At 37.4% G+C, this 16,493-nt stretch overlaps 1 long non-coding RNA gene across 2 annotated transcripts; it reads right to left on the bottom strand.

Moving 5' to 3' along the window:
* Positions 1-6,701: 6,701 nt before the first annotated feature.
* On the bottom strand, positions 6,702-11,373 carry LOC109169225. Of its 2 annotated transcripts, XR_002052206.1 has the most exons (5): positions 11,074-11,373; positions 9,514-9,720; positions 9,230-9,334; positions 8,450-9,082; positions 6,702-7,186 (listed from the first exon to the last, which is right to left on the bottom strand). It is a non-coding gene; the product is annotated as an uncharacterized LOC109169225 (long non-coding RNA). The 2 variants fall into 2 exon arrangements; XR_002052205.1 differs by having other exon boundaries at positions 8,450-9,334.
* Positions 11,374-16,493: the final 5,120 nt, after the last annotated feature.

The following is a 16,493-nucleotide window of genomic DNA, read 5'->3' as shown; positions in this document are numbered from 1 at the left end:
TACACTTCCTCATGTTAGTAAGGGTATTCTTGACCTTTCACTTGGTCTTAGTATTGTAACCTAACCTAGTAGATAGCTTTTCTTCCAAGCCAAGTTGGAGCCTTGACAAAACTTCAAGAGTTGCTTCCAAGATTCAACCTTTCACATATTTGGGCATCTAGGAGGGTAAAATCTAGGTTCATCTTGTGTTTTTGGTTTTATCTTAGCTGTCTTTTCTTAAAGATAGGTTCTTTATGATCTTTAGGTATGTTCTTGAAGTGGGTTTGGAAGGTGAGCCTTGTCTGGAGCTTGTTGAGGTGTAAAGTGAAGTCTTTAGTCTACAAGAGGTAACACATGCTCTACAAAATCTATTATTCTTACCTATGTGAATATTTCTTGGATTCTACATGTGTTTTTGCTATGAAATGTGAGAGTTTATGCATTGTCTTGTGAAAATGCATATCTAGAGCTTGTGTTTAGGGTTCATTTGTGCCATTTCTTGCCATTTCCTTTGATTCAAGTCATTTTGTTGTATTTGGTGAAATTTGGCATGTTTTGGACTTGAATTTGAGCTTAGAGTTGAAAATCTCCGAAGGGATTATTTTGGGCACAGGTGTGTACCTGCGGGCGAAACGGCGGGTAGGGGTCCAACCCGCCGCCCACCCGCGGGGCATAAAGGAAATGGAGGCTTGTACCCGCGAGCGGAACCATGGGTAGGAGCCTACCCATGGGCCTACCCACGGGGAATACTGTGGTGTTTGTTTGGGATTTGTTCCCCGTGATTCTTTTGACTCGGTATTTGGTCATTTGACTTCCCGATGTTCTTTTGTGGAATTATTTGAGTGTCTCCTTGATGTTTCGTATGTCTAGAACTATATGGTAGGATTCCATCTAGGTTTTGGTGTCTTGAATCATGCTAAGTGTTCAACATTTTGTTTCGTTGAACCGTGATGAGTCTTGTGTGTTCCTCGGAACTATGTTTGGTTTACCCGTTTGATAAGCATGCTAGTTCGGTGTTTAAATGGTAGCATGTGTGTTGTTCGTACCATCTTATTGGTTGATGATAACTTGTGTTATTCATCGTTGTTGTTGTTGGGCTGTGACCCATTCCTTGATTGAGTATGGTTTCATATCTTCGTTGTGATCCGTTGATTGATTCCTGTTGAGGTGTGATGTGTGTGTGGCTTTACCTGGATTGCACGATTAGTGGTATGGGACACTAGTCACCAAGGTATTGCAGTGGTCCTCGTGGTGGCCATGACGTGATTATGGAGCTGTGGCCTTTGTGTAAGGTTCACGTGTTTATTTCTAGGATAACATGTGTTATCCAGGGCATGTGTTGCAATGTGTGATCGGTACCCTCGTGTACTATGAAATCGGTGGTTTTGTTGGAGGGACTGTTGGAGGGGGAACGACGGTTCCAGGGGGAATAAGGTTGGACTTGGTGTACAGGGGTCCTGTAGGTAAAGGTTGGAACTAGATATATGGTTGGGGTAGCCATAAGGTTGGAACAGGGCATAAGGAAGGCATATCAACTCGTGATGGGTGATGTCACGAGGGCTTGTGTAGCCGTGGTTGTGTGTTATCTTCTTGTGACGTGTGTAGACACAAAGGCATGTATTGCCTTGGCATGTGTTGCCGTGTGTCGTGTCTTTACTTCCTTTGCGTTGTGCATGTCGTGTAACACCCCCCAAACAAGACCTATATAAAAGCCTTAACACATGCAGATTAAGCGACAAAACTAGCACAGCGGAAGATAAAAACGAAACTGGATAAAAGAAATCCAACGGGGTGTCACGCCACGTCTACCAAACACGGTAAACGCTACGGCAAACAATCTGCAAGTGTGTACATCTATCCCAAAACATCAGTCTAACTACATTGGCGCACAGGCCACAAAAGCAAGGATAAATGTACTAAGCTACCAGGCTCTAGACATCGCGCTCGTCTAAACATCACCTGAAAGATACAAAGATAAACATTGGGACGACGCCCGGTCGGCGAATAATGCTGGTAACCCACCAATACCGTTAAGTATCATATATAGATAGATATAAGTCATAAAAACCATTTTCGAAACGGAATACATATATATAAGTCAAAACCAAGATCAACTATCAACACAAGACTCATCACTCTAAAGGATAACACGGGAACACATCCCAAACCACAAAGGTTAACCACACGCAAGGATAAAGACTCACCCAACGGCAACACATGCCAAAACAACACAAGCCTCCGTGACTACACACGTCACGAGAGAAGATCACACAACGCCGGCTTTACAAGCCCTCGCAACATCACCCATCACGAGTTGGTATGCCTTCCTTGTACCTTCTTTCCAAACATTACCTCCAGGACCCCTGTACTTCTTAGTCCAACCTTATTCCCCCGGGACTGTCGTCACGAGTTGGTATGCCCTGTTCCTTGGTATGCCTTCCTTGTACACATGTCACGAGAAAAGATCACACAACGCCGACTTTACAAGCCCTCGCAACATCACCCATCACGAGTTGGTATGCCCTGTTCCCACCTTATGGCTACCCTCAACCTTGTACCTTCTTTCCAACCATTACCTCCAGGACCCCTGTACTTCTTAGTCCAACCTTATTCCCCCGGGACCGTCGTCCCCCACCAACAACCACCAACGAAAACCACCAATCACGGCAACACATGCCCGGATAACACATGTTATCCCCCAAAAACGTGGACCCATCACTCAACTTAATGGTTGACTAGTCAAATTCTAGTCCTTGAGTATTAAAAATCAGGATTTTAGGTATTAATTCCTCAAATAAAAATAGGATTAATTACTCAATTAATCCATGGATTGAATGTGGATTTTGGGGGTGTCACATGTCGGGTGTTGGTTTATTGTGTGATGATAGACCATACCTTGAGACTTCTTGTGAGTCATGCTGTTCTTTGTGGTCTTGGGATGTGTTCCCGTGTTCTTGTTGAGAGTGTTGAGTTTTGTGTTGATCATTACTCTTTGTTTTTGACTTATATATATGTATTCCGTTTCGAAAATGGCTTTACAACTTATATCTTACCTATGTATGTTATTTCACAAGTATTGGTGGGTTACCAGCATTATTCGCTGACCGGGCGTTGTCCCGTGTTTTATTGTGTTCTTTCAGGTGATCTCTAGACGAGTGCGCGGTCTAGTGCTTGCTAGTATAGCTTCTCCCTTATGTTTTATGGCCTGTGAGCCAGCTTAGATGTAGAACAGTGAGATATTTGGTTTAGATTTAAACATTGCAGATGTTGCATGTGCGTTCATCTCTTGGTGAACGTGGCATAGCACCCCGTATTCCAGTTTATTTATATACATCTATCTTTCCATCTTCCGCTGTGTTCGTTGTTTGGTTCAGTTATCTGCATGTTTAAGGCTTTAAAATAGCATGTTTTTAGGGGGTGTTACATTGCTGACTCGAGAAGACACTGACTCATACATGTGGGTTCTCGAGAGATTTAAAACAGCAACGGGAAAGAGTCCCTTGTGCGTCGTAATTGATCAAGACCCGACTATGAAGATCGCTATTGCACGGGTATTGTCGAAGTGCCGCCACCGTTACTGCATGTGGCATATGATGACCAAAGTTAGTGAGAAGCTGGGGGCTGAATTAGAAAAAGATCAGAGTTTCCCCAAAAAGCTTAACAACATTGTGTGGAATGAGCCCACTAATATTGGAGATTTTGAAACGCAATGGCAATCGTTAATGGAGAAGTACAACTTACGGGTATAGTGATGTAACGGGAATGGTGTTGCCATTGCGGCTTTGTGTGGTGTGCAGCCTCCGACATCCGTTACCATTAAACCGCCAGCTCAAGAAAAAAACAAAGGGACCGGCAAGCGAATTAAAAGCCAACGAGAGTTAGCCATTCTATTAATATCATTTCTGGTTATTAGTAAAGACATTGTAGTATTGATCCATTCTATTAATTATATACTTTTACCACCCATTTCTAGTTATGAATAAAGCCATTAGAGTTTTGGTCCATTCTACTAATTCATTCGAGTTGTGCTGAATATTTGGCCAGCGATACCCTTTGCAATGCACAATATTCAGCACAACTCAAATGAATTAGTATAATGGACCAAAACTCTAATGGCTTTATAAAGACATTGTAGTTTTGGTCCATTCTACTAGTTATGAATAAAGTCATTAGATTTTGGTCCATTCTACTAATTCATTTGACTTATATATTTATGGCCGTCATCACTGGTTATGAATAAAACCATTAGAGTTTTGGTCCATTCTACTAATTCATTTGAGTTGTGCAGTATATTGTGCATTGCAATGGATTCGTGCTTTATATTTGCTACTCATTCTGCATGACATCCTTTATACCAGCAATACCACTTAATTAACCATTTCAGACGACACGGCACGATACCCTCTCATCTCGACTGGCTGAGATGCTCACCACCGTCCCAATCTGCCACAAAGAAGAGTTAGTGGCTATATATATAAAACTGAAGATGGCGAAGCATGGTGTAAGATTTTTGTTTGCCTAGGTCTGTTAGATTTTTGTGCATTCCTAAGTGTGTTTGGATGTGCACTGTTGGCCTGTAGGGTGCTAAAAATCTATAACATAAGAAGTGCACCCTTCAGTGTAGTTGTGCATTGTTAGGTGCTCACTCGTGCATTCCCGAGTGTGGGGAGTGCACTACAAATAATATACTCTTGAAAATTCTATACAGTTTATTTCATTAGCCAGATTCCAATTAAGATATTACATTTTTTTTAATTGACTGTTTTGAAAAGAGTTAAAATAAAATTGGCGAAGCATGGTGTAAGATTTTTGTTTGCCCAAGTCTATTAGATTTTTGTGCATTCCCAAGTGTGTTTGTGTGTGCACTGTTGGGTGCTTAAAATCTATAAAATAAGTAGTGCATTTGGAATGGAACTATAGAAATGTGTATATAAAGTTATATAAACTGTATACATAACACAGAGGGCCAAGGTCTATTGAAATAAAAGTCAACTATCAATGTTAAATAGACTACACCTACATACATAGAAAGAATTTGAGGGATTAAATCTACTATCCCAATTCTTTAGCAATTGGAATAGTAGATTTAGTCATCACCCCAATAAAATATAATACAACTTACTACTCCACCACCTAACATATTTGGAGTATGAAACTCAGCACAACACAACCTACATATACAAAACGTACTTGACGTACTAAATTTACAATTTTATTAACTAAAATGACAAAGGATCATATGAGATCATGTTTCTACATGTGGTCTGTGGTCGAAATCTGACCTTTGATTTTGGTTGGATCTATGGCTCTTATTTTTTGGTTTATTTTTTGATTTATTTTTTCTCCTTTTCACGCCATCTTGTTCTAGGGGCTCATTAGTCTTTGCATTTTTGTTTCCTTTCTTTCTTTTTTTTTTTTTCGGCAGATTTGCCATAGTTTTAGGGATATTAAATTTGGTAATTAAAGATATTCTTCATTCATCTTTATATACTGCCTCTTTTTGATATTCTTTGTTTGTGTTTTGGCAAGATTACAGACCCTTTTATTTATTCGTGCTTCATTCTCTGTGTTATGGATTCTCCAGGTTTGTGTTTTCGTTTGTTTTAATATATAAGTATTGTGCAGCTTTTTTTTTGTTTTTTTTTCTGCATTTGTATTTCGCTGGCTTCATTCGTCTTATAGCGTTGTGTATTGTTTTTAAATCTATTCATTGTCGTTTGTTTATTGGGATTGTGGGTTCATATATATATATAAACTGTGTCTTTTTTTTTTTTTTGGTGTGTTGGTGTGTGTGTGTGTGTGTTTTTTTTTTTTTTTTTTTTTTTTTTTGTAATTATGATTTATTATAACTAGGAAGTTTCTTTTTTTAAAAAGGTTTTAACATTCTGGTTTGTGTGGTGTTACCAGTGTGTTTTCTGTGTAATTATAGTATTTATTTGTTTTTTTTTGTGGTCGGTGTGTTTGATACGTAATGTGCATGTATAGGAGTACTAATTGTGCAATCAGTTTGGTTTTACCATGCTGTAATTGTTTGTTTGTTTGTTTTTTTTTTTTTTTTTTTTTTTGTTTCTTGTTTTGTTTTCATTTGTAATTATGGTTTTTTTTTTTTCATTTATAATTAGGGTTGTGCTAAACGCCTCAATAGCACTAGGGAGTTAGCTATCAAGAAGTCCAAACGTCGTCAACGACAATGTCACACCTGTGAGGAGTACGACCAGTCGACCATAACAGTCGTACCTGCCCGATGTGCAAAGAAATAATGTAAGCCTGATGTAGCAACGGAATTATAATCTTATTTTGTTGTTAGCATTTTTTTTTTTATATCTCCATGCACTCTTAATCTGCTGCTATTTGTTTTGATACTAAAACAATGGCTTTGGTTTGTTGATTTTAAAATTTGCGCCGTTTAATTTATAACTTGCACAATGTGTAATCAGAACGTGACACAAATAGTACCTGGAAAGTTAAACAGACTTGCACATTCTAGTACTCTACGGATGCACAAATAATGTCGCCTAAATTTCTAAAAAAACACAAACTTCAAGGTTAATTACCTTTTGTTAGGTAACTCATAAAAAAAATTGCATTCATATAAAACACAACGTTGCACAAATCCGTACTGAAAATATGGATGCACAACTTCTTAAGCGTGAATAACCATTTAGCAAAACTTTAACGAGAATTAATTACTAGCAAATTTAAATTGTCTTAGACCTCAAAAATTAATTAGGAGCATGGTACTGTACGTAGTTTGTGCCACTTACAGACATTAACAATAATGCAAAAAGTTTTAAACTACTGAAGGCACTTGAATCTCGACAACGTCATCAAAGCAATCCTTTTCAGCTGTTACACTAACTAAGTAGGCTACATCTATCGCGTGAATATGCCAGGCTGCTCGAATAGGGGTGAGCTTGTGAGGTTTTTTGCATGATGCTCATTACACTCACTAAGTAGTATGTCACTCATTTACTTCATTCTCAAGGCTTCTACTATTGATCTGTCTCCTTTGTTGAGCCCACACTCCCAACTCGTATCACGCTCTCCTATGAAGGTCTCCATGTGCCTCATCGCATACACCCCCACTATCCAGATTTTTCGCCGTATCCCTCCACCGCATTTGCATTCTTTTTGGATCCAGCATTAGTACTTTCGCTCCCCAGTCATGGTCTTTCTTATCATCTAGAAAAGTACCTATCATGTCTTTCTGCTTACATAACATAATTGCAGTTAGTAACTCAAGTCCATTTACCATCATGCACTATCATGACCAATAGCACAATTCCAATTTATCATCACAATACACATTAGTCATTCTAATGCACATTACATGCCTTCACGTTACTAACTAAATATATTCTATTGCACAAATAACTCATCTATCAACACAATCAACCAATACTACATACATGCACCCAGTTAAAACTCATCAGATGCACAGTAAGAATTCCACATATTCATTATATTTAATGCACATGCACCGTTATGAATTGCAATAATTAAAAGTACTAACATGCACTATACCCGCACTCACGAATAATATGATCGCACATTTTCCTAGTCTCACCAAACTGCTTCACCATACAACAATCCAATTTAACACTTTATTTCCCAGTATTAAATAAGTTTCTACAGTTGGTGGTTCCCTCTGTTTTTTTTTTTATTCAATTTATTGATATGACAACAAATTTAGCAAACAACATAACTTTTTGGAATCATTTGTAAAACCTTAACCCAATTTTCTGTCTCCAACTGCCAGCGTGTGGTCCGCCCATTATACTTTTTCCCAATTTGTGCATCCATCCATTTAAACTGTTTTATTATTCTTTTCACTATCTTTTTCCTACCTTTTTCTTCCACTGCATAGTCAGCATAGAAGTAGTGTTCTCTCCTTATCTGTGCATTCTTGTCTCTACCGTACCTCACTAACATCCATTTCTCCGCCATGACAGAGTTACACCACATCCCACCCCATCACTTACAGACCATTATTCCCACCCCCATGAATGTCGTTTCTAATTCTAAAACAAGTATAAACCCAAAAAAAAAAAAAAAAAAAAAAAACCAAAACAAAAAACCAATTCGAAATCTGCATTCACAAATCACTTTCCCAGACTCTTCCTCGATGTTTCTTATTCAAAACAATTTCAAAACACAAAATAAAAAAAAAAAACAACAAAATGTAATCTACATGCACAAACCCCTTCTCTGTCTGTACACTGTCAAACCCACTGTCAATCTTTGGTTCTAGCAGACCCATTGCCACACCCACGTAGTGTCATTCACCGGACATCACCAACGCCCAGAAGGGGCGTTTTTTATTCACAAAAAAAAAAAAAAAAAAAAATCCCAACAAAACAACAAACTAAATACAAACAAACATGCAATTCCAGTTAATGCAATCGCATATTACAGGCGCATTGCGATTAAAAAAATTAAAAAACAAATGATTTTGGGCGCAGATTCTTACGGATTCTAGTTGTCGCTTCAACGGATGCATGCCTTTGATTTCTCTGAGGTGTTGAGTCCACCATAGATTCCGATGGTGTGCAAGCCTCCTTCACGATTGTTCTTCACGGCTTTGTTTGGTTGTGCAAGAGGTTTGCTTGAGTTGATTATGCAATGCCGACACCTCTCCTTCACATTCGGTGTTTTAACCCTAAATCAAAAGCCGTATTTTTTTGCTCCTTTCCTTTCACGTTAATGTCCATTTAATTTCTCAATTACACTTTTACCCCCAACCTTAATTACTAATAATGTTATTGCCTTATTTAGAGACCGTTTAATTTCTCCCATTGTGCACTTACAGGTGTTAGATGGCCTGATCTGATGGTTGAAATTTGTCCACAATCCTCACCTAACACAATAGCCTCACTTGAACCTCACCCTAACTAAAATAATCAAATCTAATATTCCCTGAGTTTAACTTATATTCCCTCATACAAGTTTCTGAGTGGGCATAAAATAAAAATAAGTAGACTTTGGTTTTGGGATGTAGTAGAGTGTGTATTGTTTTCTTGGACTGCATTCGCGTGCAACAATGGGGTATGATGTGCATTCCAGAACGGCTCAAGTGCAATCCAGAATGTCGGGGGTGCACAACCTTCTCGACAATTTCAAAATGGGGTTTAACTGTGGTCCTTACTAAAACAAACTTAACATATTCTATAGTCTGCATTTTTTTTTATAAAATAAAATGAAAACTGTATTAGGGGGTCTTAGGAAGAGTGCACTAGTTAAGTTGTCATACCATAACGGCACTAGGACCGGGTCCGTGGTGAACCGGGCGTAGCCTTGGGTCATCCCGGGTGTCATGCGGTTCTCCCCGTGGACTAGTAGGCGGCTGTGCATTCCCCTGCAAAAATACAGACTGTAAGTACATACAATAATACACCTAATACTCCCGCTGAAATGACTAAAATTACCACCAATAACTTATGGACTTACGGGCTACGGCATAACTTTAACTACATAACTTTTATAATACCTTATGATGTTCTATAGCTACCGAATACATAACACATCAATGCTTACAGTAATGGGACCACGAACGAGTCCACGGTGAGCCGGCCGTAGCCCTTGGTCATCTCGCTGGTCCCGCGATGTCAATACACGGAGCGGTGCATCCAACTGAAAATTCCCGAACCCCCCACCATGCACTTCCCGTCTCTCCCGTGCTTTTAACCACGCCGGCGTCCACCCGCGCAGTGCTATTTTAAAATGAAACTATTTTAAGGAAAGCTGCAGAAGAGGAGATTAGTGATCTAAAAAATCAAACAGCACAGTGGCAAAGGTCAGAGGTATTACTTGTCTCATCTAATGCCATGTAAAATCATAGAAAGTGTACTGGAATTAAGCTTTGATCCAACAAGTAACTAAATTCCCAAAACTAATTCCAGAATTATTAAAACAAAACGTAATCCAAGGTTTAAGAATGTAAATTAACCAATTACCAAAATTAATAAAATAGGCCAAGAACAAATTGACACCGTTGCTTATAAATTCTACTTTTACAAAATATAAGCGAAGCATATAAACTACAAAGCAAAATGCGACCTCAAACTCTTCATTCTACACATGACATACCCTAACTGGAATTAGTAGATATACGGAGTGATTGGCGACGAGTGCACTCCAGACTATACGTGACCTAAAACTATAGAACCTAGAAAATAAATGTGAGATAACACATAACAGGACCATGCAAACAAGTTTATTGAAGTTAACCCCCACACACAGCCATGGTCATGCGCTCAAACAGCCTCCATTTCCACTCCCTAATCCACATTAGAATAGTGCATTACAAAATATAAGCGAAGCATATAAACTACGAAACAAAATGCGACCTCAAACTCTTCATTCTACACATGCCATAATCTAACTGGAATTAGTAGATACACGGAGTGAGTAGAGACGAGTGCACTCCAGACTATATGCGAACTAAAACTACAAGACCAAATGCGAAACACACAATTTTAATAAAGCAACATAATAAAAGCAAATTCTGGCCTAATACTACCAAACATTTATAAATCAACTCTTAAAATCAAATATAACGAAGCTTAGCCGATAAAAGCAAATTCAATTAAGCAAATATAATAATGCTAAACACAAATTTAATAAAGCAACATATTAAAGCTAAGAGCAATATTAATAACGCAATACCTGACAACATATTCTAATTAGTTCCCCCATAGCAGTGTACTTAGGAATTAGGATTTGAAGAATTAACAAATTGCATTTGTAAATGCCAAAAGGGAGAAAGAGTATTTGGATGCAATACAGAAGCTAGAGCAGCAGTGGGAAACATGTCAGGGAAAGCATGACAAGGTTGGGGCAAATGATTTCAACAACACTGAGAAATTCAACCAAAGAGGTAGGCTCCAGTAGATGCATTTATACAGTCATATTACAAATGCATTTATCTAGTCATATTTTAAGGAAAGTTGCAGAAGAGGCGATTAGTGAACTAAAAAACCAAATAGCACAGTGGCCAACCGAACAACCCTACCCCACTGCCACTGCCCCGTAACCCCTAATTTGGAAAATTGCAGGTGATCAAAAAACATAGAAACCATAGGAAGATGCACAAACCTTGCATGCCCCACCGGTGCGCGACCCGTGTCCGTGCAAACACTCTAGACGCAATCCCCGGGACAGCCCGTTCGAAACTAACGCGACCGGTCGCCGCCGGAGACTGACGCCCGGGCCGGCGTCTGAACGCTCGGGACGCCTCCGCGACCCTGTGCACGAAGCCGACGGAGAGAACAAAGGCCGGGACCTACCCCTCCTCGAACGGCGGTTGCCACCAGACCGAGCCATTCGCGTATCGCACCTCCCACCTCGCGAGAACGACGCCTCCACAGAGCTGCTCGGAATGTACCGCCAACTGGTGGAAACGAAACACACAACCCCAGCCAAATTACAAATTCACCCCCCCCCCCCCCCCCCCCCCCCCCCCCCCCCCAAAACAATGCGCCACTAACATTTGGTGAATGTGGCGGGGTGCACCGGGTGAGGGTGCGGGTGCACTCTAATTTGCACCCATAGATCAACACAATCAGATCAGTATGAGTGCACACGTGCACACATTACTAAAAGTCTAGAAGTTCACACCTGAACTTTTACCAATATATATATATATATATATATATATATATATATATATATATATTTATAATGCATATATATTAATACTAGTACGTAATATTTATTCTATATATATTATATATTATGTATTATATATATTTCGTATACAGTACGTAATATATATATATATATATATATATATATATATATATATATATATATATTATTAATATATAAATGGTCCAACAGAAATGCAAAATGAATTGAATGTTTCAATTCATGCGTGCAAGCAAATGGCGGAAGACTTCGTGGCTTGTGGCGGATGGATTCAGACGAGAGGCTAAAAAATAGGAAAATTGGGTGGTGAAAAATGATTGGAAAAATATATAAATATTATAAGTTTTTTATTGTAAATTGTTCATTATTTTTCTCTCGATTATCTTTTAAAGCTGTTATAAATGTTCATTTGTGGCTAATTTTTTTAGCTTGGTTTAGTGAATTGAAGCCCCGAAATTGATTATGTTGTAAGATTATTTATTTATTTTGGTATATAATTTTTATGCATTTGAGTATTAAATATTCTTCTAAGTTATTTGATATAATTATTTGCTATATTAGATACTGTTGTGCTACAAATTACTCTAATATTCAGTAGCAACTGAGGTTAATTATTGACGGCTTAGTGATAATTGGTCTCGGATAGAATATTTTCTTAAATTAAATGCAACCGCTTGTGCTAGTGTTATTTAGTTTGTCGGTTTTCCTAGTTCCTATTGCTACTATTAAATTAAATCTATAACGTTCGTTTGTCTTAGATTATTTAGTAGTTAGGGGTAATTAAACCGTGTGTGCTTTAATTACCTACAACTAAGGGAAAACGGAAATGAAATAATTTCACGACAAATATTCAATTGCATATTAATTACCTTTTGAATCAATGATCAGTGTTAAATTCCGGTAGTGGATGTTTAATAACCAAGGTTTTCTATTATAAGTGCTTTCAATATATTATTTTTATTGCTTTATTCGATTTATTTAATCTCTTGTTTATTTAAATTGTCTTTTATTTAATCTTTATTCTCGTTATATTTCAAACCCCCTATTATTTCTTTGAGCACATACTTTAAACTAGTTACTACTCGTGGGATCGATCCTTACTCCCGCTACTACGTTTGTAAGGTTTTAATTTGGGAGCCTACGACAGCTCACCAAATTTTGACGCCGTTGCCGGGGAGATTGTCTAGCTTATTTTGTGTTTATTTAATTATTTATTTCTTTATTTGTTTGTTTGTTTCTTTTCATTTGTCCCCAAAAAATTTTAAAAAAAAATCTTTTCTTTCGTTACTTTTACATAATTACTGCAATCTCTTTCGTGGTTTATGCCTATAACTCGATCTGCTAATCGAGAAATCTTGCCATACGATCCAGAAATTGAAAGAACTATACGCAGGTGGAGGAATCAAGCTTTGAGGAAATTGGAGTCTAGCGATCTGGCTACCGATTCCGCCAATTCTGATTTAGAAGAAGAACCCATGGCTCAAAATCGGACTTTAAAAGAGCTTGGAGCTCCGAATTTAGATCAACAACTTTTATGCATCACTTTTCTCGCTCTAGATGCCAATGTACAATTTGAGTTAAAGTCTGGATTAATTCATCTTTTGCCTTCTTTTCATGAACTTGCAGGTGAAGATGCGCACAAACACTTAAAGGAATTCCATGTGGTGTGTTCGAGTATGAAACCCACAGGGGTTACTGAAGAACAAATCAAGTTGAGAGCCTTTCCCTTTTCGTTGAAAGATTCAGCGAAGGATTGGCTATACTATCTACCTTCTGGAGCATCACCACATGGAATAACCTGAAGACAGCGTTCCTTGAAAAATATTTCTCAGCTTCGAGGGCGGCCAACATTAGAAAGGAAATATGTGGTATAAGGCAAAACAATGGAGAGTCCCTGTATGAATATTGGGAGCGTTTCAAGAAACTATGTGCAAGTTGCCCACACCATCAAATTTGTGATCAATTACTCATTCAATACTTTTATGAAGGACTTTTTCCAATGGATAGAAGCATGATTGATGCCGCAAGCGGTGGTGCTTTAGTTGACAAGACACCAGACGATGCAAGAACTCTAATTGCAAACATGGCTGCAAATTTTCAACAGTTTGGCAATAGACTTGTCCAACCGTCTAAGCAAGTGAATGAGGTAAATATTTCTGCTATTGAACAACAAATTTCTGGTTTAACTACTCTTGTACGTTATGCAAACTGTAAAAGCATGTGGAATTTGCTCGGTAGTTGGACACCAAACTGATGTGTGTCCGACTCTTCAAGAAGAACCTATTGAACAAGTCAACATGGCTGGAGGTTTTCCTGGACAACCTCAAGGTAAGTATAATCCATTTTCCAATACATATAATCCTGGATGGAGGGATCACCCAAACCTTAGCTATGGGAACTGACAAGGGAGCCAGTTTGTTCAGAATCGTTCTAATTTTCAACAGTATAGACAACCATTTCCTTCAAGACAACAGCCAGCCCAAAGCTCTAGCTCAGGTATGAATCTAAAAGATATTGTTAAATCTCTTGCTACTAACACTTTGCAGTTTCAACAAGAAACACAACTATTCCAACAAGAGACAGGAGCTAGTATTCAAGAGACAAATGCTAGAATTCAAAACTTGGAAAGACAAATGGGCAAACTAGCAACTTCGGTAAGTCGGTTGGAAGCACAGAGTTCTGGCACATTACCCTCTCAAACGGTTGTTAATCCTAAAGAGAATGTAAGTGCAATTACTGTGAGAAGTATGTCGCTGGAAAAGAATGTTGATTTAGACAAGGAAATAAGTACATGTAACATTGCCAAACATAAAGAGAAGTCCCAAGGTAAGCTTTCTTCTTTTCCTGATTATGAACCAGTACCCCCATTTCCTCAAGCTCTTTTAGAACCAATAGAGGAAAATCAAATAATGATCTTTATGAGGCATTTCGTGAATGTGAGGCTAATAAACCATTTTTAGATTCTTTGGAAAAAGTACCTCGCTATGCAAATTTTCTAAAAGAGGTACGCACTATGAAAAAGAAACAAAATAATGAAAGAATTGAGGACGTGAAAGTGCAAGAGAATGTCTCTATGGCTAATCAAAGCCATCTTCCTGAAAAGTGCAAGGATCCGGGTATGTTTACTATTCCGTGCATGATAAGTGGTGTGAAACTTGAAAATTTGCTATGTTAGATTTAGGAGCTTCTATTAATGTCATGCCATATTCTGTTTATAAATCTTTAAATCTTGGATCCCTGAATAAATCTAGTATAGTAATTCAATTGGCTGATGGATCTACTACATATCCTAGGGGTGTGGTTGAGGATTTGCTTGTTAAAGTTAATAACTTGGTTTTTCTTGCTGATTTTTATGTGCTTGATATGGACAATATAATAAAATTTCTCATATTTTGCTAGGAAGACCATTCTTAAAAACTGCAAGAACTAAAATTGATATTCATAGTGGCATGCTTACTATGGAGTTTAATGGTAAATTTGTGAATTTTAATATTTATGATACCATGAAATCCCCTAGTGATGATAATTTTGCAATTTTTGTTGATTCTTTGAAGTTTGTTACATTTGATGAAATTGCTTCTAATGAAAAAAATAATAAATCATCTTTGAGTACTAATCTGCATGAAGGGTATTTCTTTGAATAATCGTAATCATCGAAGGTACTCCAAAAGATGGTGGAAATTTAAAGAAATATCATAAGTCGAGCCAACGACGGTAAACAAAGGCGCTGCTTGGGAGGTAACCTAAGGTGTGCTTGTTCCTTTTTTTTTTTATTATTATTATTTTTATTTTTGTATTCCCTATTCTCATTCAATAACCCTTTTTCTGCATGTTTTTATTCAACATTGGGGACAATGTTGATAATAAGTGTGGGGGAGGAGATTTAGTTTTATTATTTGTTTACTTAATTTAGTTTTATTGTTTGTTTGCTTATGTCAAAAAAAATAAAAAAAATTATTATTATTGGTTTACTTATTTTAGAATTTTCAAAAATATTTTACTAGTACTTTATGCAAAATAAGTATTATTTTGAAAAAGAAAAATTATTATATTTTTTCTTTCTTGAAATTCATAACAAGATTGAATAAATAGTTTGGCAAATTGTGATTAGTTTGTTAGCATTTCCTGTTTGATATGTAGTGACTATATTAAGTAAGCAATAAACCTGTGAGATTTTGAGCCATTGACCGACACTTCGGTCTTATTTTCTTTCTATTGTGCGCTTTCTTCCATAATTTTGTTTCTCTAGAACTTGCCTTGATTCTCTTTTAAAGCTAATTTGACCATGCATGATTCAAGTGTGATTAAGGCCATTATTTGATCTTGAGCCTCACTAGCCAAATAATCGGTTTGTCCTATGATTTATTTCCCCTTGTTAACCACTTTGAGCTTTATGGCCATTCTTTTCTTTACTTTGAACCAAATTACAAGCCTTTTATATCTAAAAATAATGCCTTCACCCAGCTGAATAACTAGTGGAGAAAATTTTAAATTATTCTTGTAATCAGCGTGATATTGTGAAGAATAAGTGTGGGGGAGATCACTTACTTTTGTTAAGATGATTGAGAGTGAGGCGGTTGTATCTTCATTGCTAATTTGTCGTTGGTCTTCTATGAAAAAAGAAAACGAAGACAGTTCATGATTCCAAAAAAATTGTATGGAAATTGAAAAAATGAAAAAATGGGAGAAATGATGAATATATGTTGAAAGAAAAATATTGCTGAAAATTTATGAGAAAATGAGAAAGAATCAGCAATTTGTTTTGAGTTCAAGTTACTTCTAAATAAATGAAGCAAGTGGAAATTCTGGTAATACTGAGGAAGAATTCTATACCCTTGAGAATGATAGTCATGTTGGAACCTCAATAT

Source organism: Ipomoea nil, unplaced genomic scaffold, assembly GCF_001879475.1.
Source record: "Ipomoea nil cultivar Tokyo-kokei standard unplaced genomic scaffold, Asagao_1.1 scaffold3265, whole genome shotgun sequence".
Taxonomy (NCBI): domain Eukaryota; kingdom Viridiplantae; phylum Streptophyta; class Magnoliopsida; order Solanales; family Convolvulaceae; genus Ipomoea; species Ipomoea nil.
Note: the sequence above shows the minus strand (reverse complement) of the source record. Positions and strands in the feature narration are given on the sequence as shown.